The sequence below is a fragment of the Opisthocomus hoazin genome, chromosome 8 (genome assembly GCF_030867145.1).
Source record: "Opisthocomus hoazin isolate bOpiHoa1 chromosome 8, bOpiHoa1.hap1, whole genome shotgun sequence".
Classification (NCBI taxonomy): domain Eukaryota; kingdom Metazoa; phylum Chordata; class Aves; order Opisthocomiformes; family Opisthocomidae; genus Opisthocomus; species Opisthocomus hoazin.
The window spans coordinates 9,402,450-9,418,640 of record NC_134421.1 but is presented as its reverse complement, the minus strand read 5'-3'; the positions used below and the strand labels follow the sequence as shown (position 1 = coordinate 9,418,640).

Here is a 16,191-nt window from a genome sequence, read left to right as displayed (position 1 = left end):
TGAACAAGTCTGTCCCAGCAGACCGGACCTGAAAGATGAACCTCTGGAAAATACTGATTTGGAGTTATTTACGGATGGGAGCAGCTTTGTGAAAGAAGGAAGATGAACGGCCGGATATGCTGTCGTCACCACCACTGAGGTACTGGAGTCAGGAACGCTACCTGCAAATACCTTGGCACAGAAAGCAGGACTGGTGGCATTGAAGCAAGCCTTGTGAATGGCAGAAGGAAAGAGGGTAAATACATGGACTGATTGCAAATATGCATTTGGTGTGTGTCATGCTCATGGGGCTATCTGCAAAGAAAGAGGACTGCTGTGAGCCTGAGGATCATCGATAAAACATAAAGAAGAAATCCTCCAGCTCCTAGAAGAGGTGCAGAAGCCAAAGGAAGTGGCGGTAATGCATTGTAAAGCTCATCAATTTGGTCAGACAGCTGTAAACACAGGTAATTGACTGGCGGACAAAACGGCAAAGGAGGCTGCAGAACAAGGTAGCCTTGCACTAGTACCAGTAAAACAGATAAAAATCCCGAATCTGAAACCAAAATATAGTAAATTGGATGAGCAATCAGTGGAACAATTAAAAGCATCACAAAATACAGAAGGGTGGTGGGTAATGCCAGAAAAGCAGGTAATAGTAACCCCGCAAGTTATGTTAGAACTTGCGTAAGAAAAATGTGCCAGACAGATTGGGGTGTCGATGCTAAGGTCTCGAGTTTAACATCATCTGTAGTGTGTGTAGAAATGACAGGAATAATTAAATCAATAGTGGCCACGTGTCCAATGTGTCTCAAAAATAATCCATTAAATTGGAAAAAGGCACCCTTAGGAGTTACGAAACAGGGTAACTCCCCAGGAGACTATTGGCAGGTTGATTTTTCTGAATTACCTAGGCAAAATGGGTTTAGATATTTATTAGTATTAATTGATACATTTTCTGGATGGCTGGAAGCCTTTGCTTGTTCCACCAACAAAACAAGAGAAGTGGTTAAATTATTGCTAAAAGAAATAACACCAAGGTTTGGGGTACCAATAGGCATGTCTTCTGATAGGGGACCACATTTTGTAGCAGAAATAGTTCAACAAGTAAGTAAAATTTTAGGAATAAATTGGGATTTACATACCCCCTGGAGGCCGCAATCAAGTGGGAAAATTGAAAGAATGAAACAAACGTTAAAAAGACAAATAAGTAAGATTTGTCAAAAAGTATCTTTAAAATGGCCACAAGCTTTACCATTAGCACTCCTGAGAATCAGAATTCAACCAAGATCTAAAGATGGTGCTAATCCATACGAAATCTTGTACGGCAGACCTTATCAACCTCCTTTAATCTCAGGGGATATGAAAATAGCAGGGGAAACATTTAAAAATGTATTTGGTTTCTTTAGGAGAAACCCTTGAAACACTCTGAAAATATGTGTTGCTGACCCGATCACTTGCTTTGGATACACCTGTGCATCAGTATCAGCCAGGTGATTTCGTGTCTATAAATCCTTAGAACTCTGAACCACTGCAGGGGTCCAGGTCCAGGGACATTTCTGGGTACTGTTAACAACTGTGATGAATGTAGAAGGGGTGGAACCGTGGCCACACTACACTTGAGTGAAGAAGGCCCCTTCATGGAGAATCATCAACAGAGATCCAGAGACTGCAAAACTGATCTTAAACTATATCTAAAAGGGGGGCTATCCTTGTAAAATATGGAAAAAATGAATTCTAACCTGGAGACTGATGCTGGTGGGAGCATTGTTTAAATATTATTATTTCAAAACTTCCAAAGGGGTGAAATGTGCATCCAGCGCTGCAATAAAGAATGTCTGCATTTTTTAACAGTACATTGGTGTTAGGAGGTTTTATTCCCGGATTTTCGGTGACAGTTGGACTGTGTTTCCACCCCTGGGGCAGTCGATTCCAGGTGTACTGGATGCCCCTCCATTTGAAAGCAAACTGTGGCCTGCACTCTGCTGCCAAAGGGATGGAGAAGAATGCATTAGCGATGTCAATTGTAGTGTACCTCTTGGCTGCCTTTGGCTCCAGCTGATATTGAAGTTCTAGCATGTGTGGCACAGCAGCACTCAGCGGTGGTGTGACTTCATTCAGGCCACAGTAGTCTTGGGTGAGTGAGCTTTGATGATTACTCCTTGACTCTCCAGCTGGCAGGTCAGCTGATGAATGGGGAGTTTGTTTTGGAGGACTTCGGGCATGTAGATGTGTGTGTATTTGGTGTAAGTGGTTACTACCCAGTGTGTGGAGGAGTAATGGCTGCTGTAGTGTGTGGTTGGCATCATAGTGTTTGTTGTTTCCTGTTTCTTGTGATGTTCTTCCTGTTTGTGGAGGAGTTGGAGATCATAGGGTTGTGTTTGGTAACTGTAGAGTGTGTGTTTTGGTGTCTGGAGGACTTCTGTAGGATAGAGTTGATGTGTGGAATCATAGAGATTTAGTTCTGGTTTTGTGGAGGAGTTGTACACCAGAGAGATGTAGTTCTGGAAGTGAGAAGTTGCATGGTGGTCATACACTTGTGACTGTGGAGCTGGTGTGTGTGTATTGTGCTTTTGGTGACTTGGGCATCATAGAGTTGGAATTGCAACCATCGAGTTCATTGTCTTGTCTTGTGGTTGGTGTGCTTGTTTCAGATCTGTGTGCGTATTATGGAGTTGTTGTTTTGTGTTTTATGTGGGTGTGTGTGGGGGGGGCAGGTTTTAGGGTGTGAGTGTTGTGGGTGGTGAGTGGTTGTATGTAGTGTTATTTGGGTGTCTGTTGTAAATTAATTTTAAAAGTCTAGTGCAGCAGTAGAAATTTGCACCCACGCTGGAAGTAATTTTTTGAAGTTGTTTACGTAACTGTTACTTATATTACTGCCAAGGTGGGTGCAAATTTCTACAGCTTTAAAATTATAGGATTTGAGTAAATGTTTGTTTGCTCTAGATTGCAACAGACTATTTTGCACTTTTTAGTATTACTTAGTTTCAGGGCTGAGACAAAGAGGAAACAGACAGACTGGCAGCCAACAAGAAAACAGAGACAGGTATAAGACATAGTGTGTCAGTCTGTTTTAACCCTCTGAGAAAACAAACTTCACACAAATAGCAATGACAACTACATCCGAGAGCCAGATTTTGTTTTGCGCTGGTATTCTCGGTCTAAACCAAAGGTGACTGAGACCAGCAGAGCAAAAACTAATACAAAGACTAACACAGAGTCTGCCAAAAATGTTATTTTTTCCCACTTCTGCTTGTTCTGCAAATGCTAACTGTCAAAAAGACTCACCTATCAAACACAGACAGAGGAAAAACACACAATGCTACGACACATAAACACCAAACATTTTAAAGACAAGGAGAAAGTCTATTCCTCTGTGCATACATTCCCTCAGTAGCATTAGACTGCTCACTAAAAGGAACTGGACACAGAAAAGTATAACCTTTATTACACTTCATTAAATTTTAAATAAAAAGTTTAATACAGAGCCAGTTTTCTTTTGCTTGCTACATATTCCCAGTGCACAATGTCTCAACAACCTTATGTACCTCTAGTACTTCTGATGGATACTGCACATGTCCAAATTTGAATTCCCTTTAGCAGCTCCTTGGATGGTTTCTCCACAGTACAACTCCCCGTTCATTCATCGCCTCCGTTGCCCCGTGAACATCACTGTCCGGTTTGGACATGTGTTACACCCACCTATTGCTCTACAAGACCTTCAAACTACTCCTCCCTCTTAGATCAGCAATTATGCTACCCCTATTAAGCTGTGCTCCAAGTAGTAAGACGCAGGATTTCTTTTAAACCACTGACAGCTACGTTACACTAATGGGATGTACAACTGGCCCTCACATGCCAGTTTCACCTTAATTGGTCATTTGCAACACAGTTTCATTGCCCTTATACTCCCCAGCCACACCTGGCACTATCTGCAGTGCATTTTTTCCCCAAACCGTGTATTTACCTATGGACGTTGAGGGCCGCCCTTAGTTTAGCACCGTCATTTCCAGTCTGTTGAGCACTGGGATGGTAGCCTACATCGTTCACTGTCCTACGCTTCAGTTTCTCTCATTTTTCCAGATTCATCTGGCTCACTACTGACGCCGAGAAAGTTTTCCATTATCATTACCCACATTCCATTTCCACCATTTACTAGAATAGTACTATAGGACTTACTGCCTCATTCATCTTAACTGCTGCTATTACTTTAGTCCATTTTAACTCATTCCATGTGATCCTTGAATCAAACTCTACAAAGTCTCCATTACAGCTTTCAACACCATTGCACCTGTAAATCCACAAACCCTAGCTACAATCCTTCCTGCCTTGCTCCCTTCCGTTCAGCACAGAAGCCACTGCTACACATAAATAATTGTTCCTCCACAAGGCAACATCATCTCTGCTCCTTGCACACCCAGGCAGACTATGACTGAGCTCTGCTCCGCCCCATGAACTCTCCTCTTCAACCTACATGCTCATATAAACATTAAACAGACCATTCTGTCACAGACTACAATGACCACAGCAGTTTACAACCCTAACACTCTACAATACAGTTAGGCCAACTTGCTACACATGCCAGTCCTTGTCAACACTGCCATCTAGTCCAACTCCCCACACCCTTCTGCTCCATGAACCTCAATCATCTTCCTATGACTGTCTGCTACAGGTGCATCCCTGCAGTGATACAGAATTCCAACATTCCAGGGGAGCGCTCCCCAGAAACAGTATTCCCTGAAGCCCCCAAATTCACCCTGGCTGCCAAAACCCCGGCCCGAGCCTGCCCACGGCCCAAACATTGGCGATGAATGTCGCCTTGCAGAGCGGCCAGGACCAGGGAAAAAAAGATAACCCAGCTGGGGGAAGGAAAAAGAAATCCCCCAGCTGGGGTTTTTTTTATTCTAACATGGTTGGGGTTTTTTTTCAGCTACTTCTACATGTCTGGAAAAAACTACATCTCAAGCCCACATACAGCCCGCTACAGAAACACAATCATCAACCATACACCACTCAACAACACTGGCGGTCAACTACCACGCTAATCACCCCACACGCTCACCCCATCCATTCGGCTGCCTGCCTGCCAGCCGTCGCCCAGTGTCTGCAGAGCTCCTCAGGAACGCTGTTCCCAGGAGCCTCAAAATTCACTGTGCCTGCAAAAACCCCAGCTCAAATCTAACTGCGGTCCAAACACTGGCAATAAACATCACCTCACCAAGCAGCTAGGACCAGGGAAAAAAACACCCAGCGGCGGGAAGGCAAAAAAAATCCACCAGCTGTTTTTTTTATTTTAACACTATTTTCCTAATTCCTATATATCTCAAAAAAAATAGACTCAGCCTCCCATACAGTCTGAAAAGAAAAACATATTTAACCCTGACAGCATCATACAGTATCAGACACATTCAAAATCTACCACTGATTCCACAGCCATTCATTACACTCCTCACTCAGAACATAGCGCCTTTGCCACGTGCCTGCCACAAAAGCAGGTCACAGCACATCGAGAGCCACCCCTGGAACTGCCTCACTGGGTATCTCAAAACTACATCGCCGCTCCACATGATCCCAAACTGTTAGCCTTCATAACCAGATGCTGAGCTACTTCCACTTCTGCTCTGTCTTCACTTATCTTTGTATACTCCAGCTAAATACAATCAAGTATTTGCTCAGGGGTACAAAGTACTCAGTGGCACCCGCAAACCGCAATGGAAAGGAGTCTACAGCCTGCTGGCCCACAGCTACCAGCCCTGAAAAACCCATACAACCTCCACCCAAAAGGACCATGCTAATCAACACAGGACCATCCCATGCTGGGACTGTTCCACCCCTACTAGAATCGCTACACAAACACACAAAGCATCTCCACCTCAAACGCACACACTCTCTACACACATGACCTCGGGACACCAGACCACCACACAGGTGACTGTTACTGCTACACCAAGATACGCAGCCTGACAATAAACACAACAATGCTGAGGCTATGTGGCAGGGACCCTCTGGTGTGCCCTGCCTTGAGAGCACCTCAGCTTTGGCTAAAAGACAGGGGATTGAGTCACAGTAATCGATGGAGACTAAATGCCACAAAAACACTGGAAGTAGGATGCCACAGGAAATAAACCCCTGGGATAACTGTGAAGAACAGTCAGCGAGGAAACACCTGCTGGTAAAGCCCAAACTGCAAAGCAGACTAGCCTAATGCACAAGTGATGCTAGATCGGTCTAGTGGCACTGCCCTGGCACATCATTCAGTGAAACAAGATGTGCTCAACTGGCACCATGTCAATAACTCAACCCTGCATAGACACTACTGACAGCTGCTGCGATTGCAGTACGGTGACAATATGCCTGATGCTCTACAAGCACCTTGTGCCGCACTATCACATGCAAAAACATAACATGAGCCTCCTTAACAGACACCACACCCAGAATATAAGGCGGCCCTCTGCAGCTCCGCTCCAAAACCTAGAATAACAGTCAGAGTCCTCTGTGACAATTAAGAATTCCAGAGCATCCTAATAACTGATGAGCACCAAAGCAACCGACTGCTGCGGCCCGTCACGCTGCACCTCAGACCTCATCTCAACTGTTTCTAGAGGCTTGCTGCAAAGTGCCTCCAAAGACAATCGGAAAGACATTGCTGAGTTACAAATTTACCTCATGCTACCTCTCAATCCAATAGCGATCAGCTCGACTCCATCTCACATGCGTCAAGACCTCCGAGTCACTTCCAGCCTCTACCCTGACACTGCCATGCCATACCGTATGGACTTAAACACCAAACCGAAGAACACTGGCAACATTAACGCCATACGATGCAACGCGCTCTTACATAACCGACAAGACACACCGCAACACAGGCCCATACAATGCTTAACCGTCTCAGAGAGCGTCCATAAAGAGCGCTGCAATGCAAGACCAGAGATATACAATGCAATTCAAAATCAAGTAAAAACAGAGCTCCACGTTACAAAATGCAACACGGCCCTCAATACAAGGCAAGACAAGTCTCCAAGAACAGAGAACACAAGTACAGAGCACTGCGATGCCAGACCGATACAGAGACAAGCACTGCAATGCAAAATCAAGTACAGAGTGCTGCAGTAAAAACCACAATACGGCATCATACAAAGCAGGACGCTCTCAGGTAACATTCGATACAAGTACAGATTGATGCAATGCAAGACAAAACACAGTACAGAGCCATGCAATGCAAGATGGTCCCAGGTATCGCACGCTGCAAGTACAGAGCGCTGCAATCCAAGACCAGTACAGACACAAACAATGCAATGCTAGATCAAATACAGAGATCCACAAGAAAAACACAATACATGGCTATATAAGCCTATACATATTCAAATACAGAGCTCCACATTACAAAACACAATATGAGTTCACACAAGGCAAGACAGTCTCTGATAGCAGTCCATGCAAGTAGTGAGTGCTGCAGTGCAACACGCCCAAACATTGAAATAAAAATTCTAATATAGAGCACTACAACACAACAGCAACACACAGCAATACAAGGCAATACAAATAAAAATACAGTGCTACGAGAAAAAAATCCAGGGCTGTACAATTCAATAGAAATACAGAGCACTGCAATACAACACACAATACAGGACTATTCAGTGTGAGACACTCACATGCCAGGTGATACAAGGCATAATAATACAGTGCAAAAGAACACAAAATGCTGCAAAACGATGCAGTCGCAGATGGTGGTCAAAACCAATACAGAGTTTGGAGAAGCCAGGATTTAAGACCTAAGCCCATAACGAGGCAGAGATGAAATGCTGCAGGGGAACTCTATGGTAGGAGAACCGCCATGAGCAGAGCTTTCATTCTGGCCCAGATCACCTCTGCAAAGGGGACTCTCCAGAAAGACCTCTGATGAAAACTACACCTTAAGCTCTGATTGCAAGATGAGGAACGCTTGACAGGCTCTAGGCCAAAGCAGCGAAGCTTGAGACACCCAATGCACACCGACCAAAGTGCACAAGAGTGCAGAGAGCCCATGGGACAGAAGGTAGATACCTGTAGAAAGCATCACATACAAGACTAATCACACAACACAAATGACAGTGGGAAACACACAGGCCAGAACAGTCACACCCTAAAGGACAGATGCCAAGACCTCTGTCTGCCCCAAACTTAACAGACCCTAAATAGCTCCCTCTGCAACCCTGGTGTTACACCTCCTGCCAGCCTCACCTCACCCACAGCTTTTGCCCTGGACTTACCTTTGAGGGAAGGATGCAGAACCCATCCTCATTGAGCACATCATCAAATTGGATGCTCCTGCATTCCACATGTTCTACTTCAGAATCTGCATAAAATATATAAACAAACACACCTCACTAACATTACTGACTGGAAGCACCACATTAGCAAACACCGCTCCCTTCCACAAGATACCCAGTTGCTGATAACATAACTTAGGGAGTCCAGCAATATCGGTAGCATTTTGGAATACCTTCCAGAGTCCAACAAAAGCTTGCAATTAAAAACAAACCCCCCAAAACCCAAACTTGAAGCCCCACACCTACAAGCCTGAACACTGTCAACATTCAGTCTTCTTTGCTACTGCTGATCATCCCCTCCCACATAGCTCCCATCATCACTTCAGAACACTGTTGAAATGACAGACCGCACAGCCTGCCAAGGAGCAACTCCATGCGAGCTCACTACCCAACTGCTGCCTGAACAGTTGAGGCCTATCAACAGATTAAGCATAGTCTCCTATCGCTATGCCACCTAACCCTCACTCTACACCCATGGGCAGAGAAGCACAAAACACACACACAGGCACAGACCAACATTACACACACCACCACAAACAATGGGATTCAAAGAACAGAGAAAACTCTCTGCAACGAGAATGACTCCCCAATGGGAGACGCTGTCCGGCAAGAAGACCAGCAGGGCCACAATGGCCCAGAACAAGGAGGCTCTACGGCAGCCCCAGAAGAGCAGAGTTGAACAGAATGGTCCATTACAAGAAGTTACACTCTAAACAGAGACGATGGATCTGCAAGAAGCCAGCTTCAAGACCTAAGAATGTAACATTGCAGGGAAGAAGTCCCCCAGTCCATGACAATGGACCGCTAGAGAGAAGAGCTGCTGACACAGCCTGGGATGACACCGCAAGAGAGAACCAACCGGAAACTTACCAGATGTGACACCGATCTACGCTTTATGTGCAAAATGCAAGATGAGAAGCACCCAGGGGACACTATGCCAAAGAGCACAGACATTCCAGACCCTAGGAATGGCACCCGATATGCATAATGTGCTCATTGAGCACAGAGAGCAATGACAATGTTGACACACAGGTAAAATCCAGGACACAAGACACAGACCACACAGATGACACACCACCACAGACACAGGCTGGAACTACCCTGCCCTGCTGGGCTACAGAGAAACCCCTTCCCTTGACCCGCCCAAAGGGGCCTGTTCCTGGACAGCCCTCTCCCCTACACTAGCTTCACAAGCCCTCCCTGCAATGCCCAACCGTAGTCCCCTCCCTCCAGACCCTTCCAAGCCCCTGGACTTAGCTTTCAGAGGGACACGGGCTCTAAATCCAGCCTCGACCAAAAATGCGTTGGGAATCTGGGATGCTCCTGCAGTCACCAGGTTGCACTTCATCACTGAAAGAGAGAAAACCCAGAAACAGTGCTGACAGGAAGCATCACATTGGCCAAGACCAACCTCTTCCGCAAAAACCCCCTCCTCAGAAGCATCCAGGTGCTCTGCTCACCTGCTCGTTCCAGAGTCGGACACTGCAGCCATCATTGCTTCTGCTACCTCAGATACCAAGAGACACACAATCACCATTATGCCTATGAGAAGTCACCCTCTCCACGCTCCTCCTCGCTGCCACCCCGGCTCATCTCAAACAGTTGTCCAATGCCAGAGGCGGCCCGCTCAGCCCCTGCAAAACCAAGAGAGAGACGTCTCACTGAGTTGCTGCACAATAATTTGCTCTCGCACACTGACCCAGCACACAACTGCCTCACCTTTTCAGACCTCTTGTCAGCACGCTGCTCTGCTCCTCCAAGGCTATGTGCAGCACCTGCAAAAAAAACCAAAGCAAAACAGGACATGCTGAGATACTGCCCAAAACCAAAGCCTGCCTGCATCAATCCCAATCTCCTGCTCCTTTACTTTGCTGCTCACCCACTCTGCCCCTGCCATTTCCACGTTCCCTGGTTTCCCTGGGCAGAGCAGTTCCACGGCAAGCACACACAGGCACAGACCAACATTACACACAACACCACAAAGAGATTCAAAAACAGAGAAGACTCTCTGCGAGAAGAATGACTCCCTGACAGGAGACGCTGTCAGACAAGGAGACCGACAGGGCCGCAATGGCCCAGAGTGAGGAGGCTCCACGGCAGCCCCAGAAAACCAGATTACAACAGAATGGTCTGGTACAAAAAGTTACGGGCAAAGTGGAGACGATGGATGTGCAAGAAGCCCGGCTTCAAGACCTAAGAGCATAAGGATGCAGGGAACAAGTCCCACAGTCCATAAAAATGGACTGGAAGAGAGAAGAGCTGCTGGCACAGCCTGGAACAATGCCACAAAAGAGAGATGCAAGACTGATCCACGCTTTACGCTTGTAAGGCAAGAAGAGAAGAGCTGAATTGGCACTATGCCAATGAGTACACGCATTCAAGACCCCAGGTATGGTACAGAGGCACATGATGAGCTTCGTCAGTGCAAAGAGAAACAAGGACATCGAGACCAGAGAAAGGTCTGCAACACAAGACACCACAAAAACAGCATAGCACCAAAGACACAGGCTGGAACTGCCCTGGCCACCTGGGCTGAAGAGAAACCCCTTCCTTCCCTTTACATGCCCAAAAGGGCCTGCTCCTGGACAGCCCTCTCCCCTACACTAACTTTACAAGCCCTCTCTGCAATTCCCAGCCATGGTCCCCTCCCTCCAGTCCCTCGACTTAGCTTTTGGAGGGCCAGGAGTCTGAATCCATCCTTAACAAAAAGCACATTGGCTAATTGGGAAGCTCCTGCAGTCACCTGGTTCCGCTTTGTCATCCAAAAAGGAAAAAAAACCCCAGAAACAGTGCTGACAGGAAGCATCACACTGGCCAAGACCAACCTCTTCCACAGCAACCTCCTCCTCAGAAGCACCCGGGTGCTCTGCTCACCTGCTCGTTCCAGAGTCAGACGCTGCGGCCATCATCATTTCTGCTACCTCAGATACCAAGAGACAAAGTTACCACTGCGCCCATGAGAAGTCACCTGCCCCACACTGCCACCCTGGCTCACCTCAAGAGCTTGTCCAATGCCACAGGTGGCCCACTCAGCCCCTGCAAAACCAGAAGAGATACGCTTCACTGAGTTGCTGCACAATACTTTGCTGTCACACACTGACCCGGCCCACAATTGCCTCACCTTCTCAGACCTCTGGTCAGCATGTTGCTGTGCCCCTCCAAGTCTGCATGCGGCATCTGCAACAATCACAGCAAAGAGACACAGGTTGAGATACTGCCCAAAACCACACAGTCTACCCACACCAACTGCTATCACCCAGCCTTTACCTTGGCTGCTCACCTGTGTTGTCTCTGCCATTTACGTGTTGCCATGCTGCAGCTTGGGTACCATCTACGAAACACAAACAAAGGATGCTTATAGCTTCACCAACTATATGACACCTGAAAAATAACTGATACTTCAGCCCACTGGTCATGGCTCACCTTGTTGAAGTCACCGCTGGTGCCGATACCTCACTGCACTTATTCCTTTGCACCTTCAAAATAACACACAAACCACCAACTAAGCAGAGTCATGTAGCCACCGGTCACATCTTCCCTTGACATCGTGCACCAACCCACCTTCTTTTGGCACACCTCTCGCCACCTCCACGGCTCTTTGGTGCCCATCTTGTCCACAGGCAACTGCAAAAAAGTAATAAACGTGTCACCCAGAGGCTGACCAAGACTTTAGAGTCCAGCTCTATCGCTCGATTTCAGAATACCATCTAGAGGCCAACTCTAGCCTGCCATTAAGAAAAAACAATGGAAAAAGGACAAAACTTTAGACCCCACACATAGACCCCATACATAGAAGCCCGAACACTGTTGAGATTCAACCCGCTTTGCTGCTGTCGATCAGCCCCTCCTACACAATTCCCATTATCTCTGTAAGACACTGTTGAAATGACAGTCCACACTGCCTGCTGATGGCCACTCTGTCTGAGCTCACTTCCCAGCCTCTGCCTAAACAGTCTAGGCCTGTCGACCTATTAACCACAGCCTCTTCTCGCTATGCCACCTACCCCTGACTCTATGCCTCTGGGCAGAGCAGCTCCAGGCCAAAACACACATAGGCACAGACTGACATTACACACACCACCACAAACAATGGATTCAAAGAAGAGAGAAAACTCTGCAAGAACAATGACTGCTGGACCAGAGAAGCTGTCACACAAGGAGACCGACAGGGCCGCAATAGCCCAGAGTGAGGAGGCTCCACGGCAGCCCCAGAAAAACAGGAGAACCCAATGGTCCCTTACAAGAAGTTACAGTCAAAATGGAGACGATGGATGTGCAAGAAGCCTGGCTTCAAGACCTAAGAACATAAGGATGCAGGGAACAAGTCTCACAGTCCATGAAGATGGACCGGTAGAGAGAAGACCTGCTGGCACAGCCTGGAACACCACAGAAGAGAACCAACCGGAAGCTTCCAAGGTGTGAGATTGATCCATGCTTTACGCTTCTAAGGCAAGAAGAGACATGCCCAATTGGCACTATGCCGATGAGTATGGTCATTCAAGACCCCAGGGGTGGTGCCTGATGTGCATAATGTGCTCCTTGACCGTGAAGAACAACGAGGATGTTGAGACCCTGGTAAGGTCTAAGACACAGAAGATGGATGACAAACAACACAGCACCACAGACACGGGCTGGAACTGCCCTGCCCACTTGGGCTGAAGACAAACTCCTTCCTTCTCTTTACACGCCCTAAGGGGCCCGCTCCTGCACAGCCCTCTCCCCTACGCTAGCTTCACAAGCCCTCCCTGCAATGCCCAACCGTGGTCCCCTCTCTCCAGACCCTCCCCAATCCCTCAAACTTAGCTTTTAGAGGGTCGAGGGTCTGAATCCATGCTCAACATGAACACGCATGGGCTAACCAGATGCTCCGGCAGTCACCAGGTTCTGCTTCCTCCTCTGCAAAAAAAGAAAACCCAGAAACAGTTCTGACGGTAAGCATTACACTGGCCAACACCAACATCATCCACAGCATCCCCCTCAGAAGCACTGGGATTCTCCGCTCACCTGCTGGGTCCAGAATGGGACGCTGCGGCCCTCATTGCTCTTGCTAACATAAGATACCGAGACACAAAATTACCATTGCGCTGCTGAGAAATCACCTGCCCCAGGTGCCTCCTCACTGCCACCCCAGCTCACCTCAAACGCTGGTCCGAGGCCAAAGGAGAGCCACACAGCCCCTGCAAAACCAAAAGAGATACGTGTTATTGAGGTGCCATATGATACTTTGCTCCGAGACGCTGATCCGACCCACGACCGCCTCACCTTGTCAGATCTCTTGTCAGCATGCTGCTTTGCGCGTTTGAGACCGTGTGACACCTGCAAAGAAAACCAAGTAGAAGACACATGCTGAGATACTGCCAAAATTGCAGCCTGCCCGCAGCGATTCCCATCTCCTGCACCTTGGCTGCTTGCCCGTGTCACCCCTGCTGTTTACATGTTACCACCTCAAGGCTCTGGTACCACCTGAAAAACCACAAATAAGGGATGTTGATAACTTCAATGACAATACTGTACCAGAACAATAGCTGCTACCGTAGCCTACTACTCATTGTTCTCCTTGACCGAGGCACCCCTGGTGCCCATATCCTGCTTTGCTTCTTTCTTTACGCCTACAACATTGAGGAAAAAACCCACCAACCATAATTCAGTCACATAGCCACCAAACGCACCCTCCCTCTGACGCTATGCACCCATCCGCCTTCATAGAGCAGTCTGTTCAATGCCTCCATTGGTCCTCTGTGCCCATCTTGTCCCCCGAACATCTGAAAAAAACATTGAAAAAGTCACCTGGAGGCTGCTCAAGCCATTAACTGTTCCAGATAGTATTCCAGAATGGAATCAATACTATCTGCTGTGCAACTGCAGCCTGCCACTAAAATGAAAAAAGGGCCAGACTTCAAGCCCCACACAGACAAGCCAGAACGCTGTCCAGATTCAAGCTCCTTTGCTGCTGCTGATTGACCCCTCCCACGCAGCTCCCAGCACCTCCTCTAACCACCGTCCAAATGACGGACCACGCAGCCTGCTGATGGCTGCTCCCTGCGAGCTCGCTGCCCAACCTCTGCTGCAGCAGTCTAGGCCTATCGACATACTAACTGCAGCTTCCTGTCGCTATTCCTTCTACCCCTGACTTTACACCCCTGGGCAGAGCAGCTCCAAGCCAACACACAGGCACAGACCAACGGTACACACACCACCACAAACAATGGGATTCAAAGAAGAAGAAAACTCTCCGCAAGAAGAATGACTCCCTGATGGGAGACGCTGTCGGGCAAGAAGACCTACGGGGCTGCGACGGCCCAGAGCAAGGAGGTGCTATGGCAGCCCCAGAAAAACAGAAAATGCAAGAGGCCCTTATAAGAAGTTAAGGTCAAGACAGATGACGGATGCGCAAGAAGCCCGGCTTCAAGACCTAAGAACGTAAGGATGAGGGAAGAAGTCCCACTGTCCGTGAAAATGGACCAGTACACAGAAGAGCAGCTGACACAGCCAGGAATGATGCCGCAAATGAGAACCGACTGGAAACTTGCGAGGCGTGGCACCGATCCACGCTTTACGCTCACAGGGAAATAAAAGAATCGCCCAATTGACAGTGTGCCACTGACCACAGGCATTCGAGACCCTAGGGATGGCACCTGATGTGTCTAAGGTGCTCATTGAACACAGAGACCAGTGAAGAACTGGAGACCCAGGTAAGTTTTAAGATGCATAAGATGGACCACACAAACACCACAGACACAGGCTGGAACTGCCTTGCCCGCTGGGGCTTAAGAGAAACCCCTTCCCTTTACTGGCCCAAAGGGGCCTCTTCTGGGATGGCCCGCTCCCCTTTGCTAAATTCACAGGCCCTCCCCAATATGCCCAACCATGGCCCCCTCTCTCCACACCCTCCCCAGGCCCCGATCCCTCTACTTCACTTTCAGAAGCACACGGCTCTAAACCCATCCTCAACAGAAAACACATCGGATATCTGGGATGCTCCTGCAGTCGCCAGGTTCTGCTTCCTCCTCTGCAAAAAAGAAAGCCCACAAACAGTTCTGACAGTAAGCATCACGCTGGCCAATGCAACACCTTCCACAACATCCCCATCCTCAGAAGCACCAGGATTCTCCACTCACCTGCTGGGTCCAGAATGGGACGCTGCAGTCCTCATGGCTCTTGATAACCCAAGATACCAAGAGACACAAAATTACCATTGCACTGCGGAGAAGTCATCCGCCCCATGCTCCTCCTCTCTAACGCCCTGGCTCTCCGCAAACACTGGTCCAATGCCAAAGGCCCCTGCAAAAGCTTGTAGCTTCGCTGACAGTAGGACATCTGACCATTAACTGCTACTGCAGGCCGCTAGTCACGGCTCACCTTGCCCAAGTCACCTCTGCTGTCTGTAAACCCGCTTTGTGCCTTCAAAATTAAAAAAAAAACCCACCCACAAATCAAAACCTAAAAGCTAGTCCTACAGCCACCGGTCACTTCTTCCCTCCGACATCACATGCGAACCCACCTTCTTACGACGCTCCGCTCGCCTCTCCTCTGTCACCCTGTGGCGCACGGCTTGTTCCTCTGCATCTGCAAAAAAACATATTGTAGAAGTCACCCCAACGCTGACCAATAGCTTAGGAATTCCAGAGGTCTTGTTTCCATTCAGAAATGCCACCTAGAGTCCAACTACAGCCTGCCGCTAGAGAAAAACAAAATCAAATGCAAAAGAACATTAAGCTCTTCACATACAAGCCTTAACACCTTTGAGGTTCAAAGGCCTGACGTTCAGCCCTCCATCTTCAGATGCGGAGGCCCGGAGGGTTTGCGCTTCATCTCTTGTGTCTTTGTCATAGCTCCCTGTCAGCCACAGAGAGACTCAAACCAAATGAACCTCATTGAGGTCCCACGGCAACTGCAAAACTAA

The 16,191-nt window shown here is 47.9% G+C and overlaps 3 long non-coding RNA genes across 3 annotated transcripts; all 3 read right to left on the bottom strand.

Annotated features, from left to right (window-relative positions):
• Positions 1–9,797: 9,797 nt before the first annotated feature.
• On the bottom strand, positions 9,798–11,316 carry LOC142362269 (uncharacterized). Its single transcript, XR_012764891.1, has 4 exons — positions 11,284–11,316; positions 11,163–11,209; positions 10,008–10,063; positions 9,798–9,922 (listed from the first exon to the last, which is right to left on the bottom strand). It is a non-coding gene; the product is annotated as an uncharacterized LOC142362269 (long non-coding RNA).
• Positions 11,317–11,408: 92 nt separating this feature from the next.
• LOC142362268 (uncharacterized) lies at positions 11,409–13,170 on the bottom strand. Its single transcript, XR_012764890.1, has 4 exons — positions 11,850–13,170; positions 11,712–11,764; positions 11,569–11,619; positions 11,409–11,465 (listed from the first exon to the last, which is right to left on the bottom strand). It is a non-coding gene; the product is annotated as an uncharacterized LOC142362268 (long non-coding RNA).
• Positions 13,171–13,972: 802 nt separating this feature from the next.
• On the bottom strand, positions 13,973–15,444 carry LOC142362139 (uncharacterized). Its single transcript, XR_012764700.1, has 3 exons — positions 15,407–15,444; positions 15,206–15,297; positions 13,973–14,050 (listed from the first exon to the last, which is right to left on the bottom strand). It is a non-coding gene; the product is annotated as an uncharacterized LOC142362139 (long non-coding RNA).
• Positions 15,445–16,191: the final 747 nt, after the last annotated feature.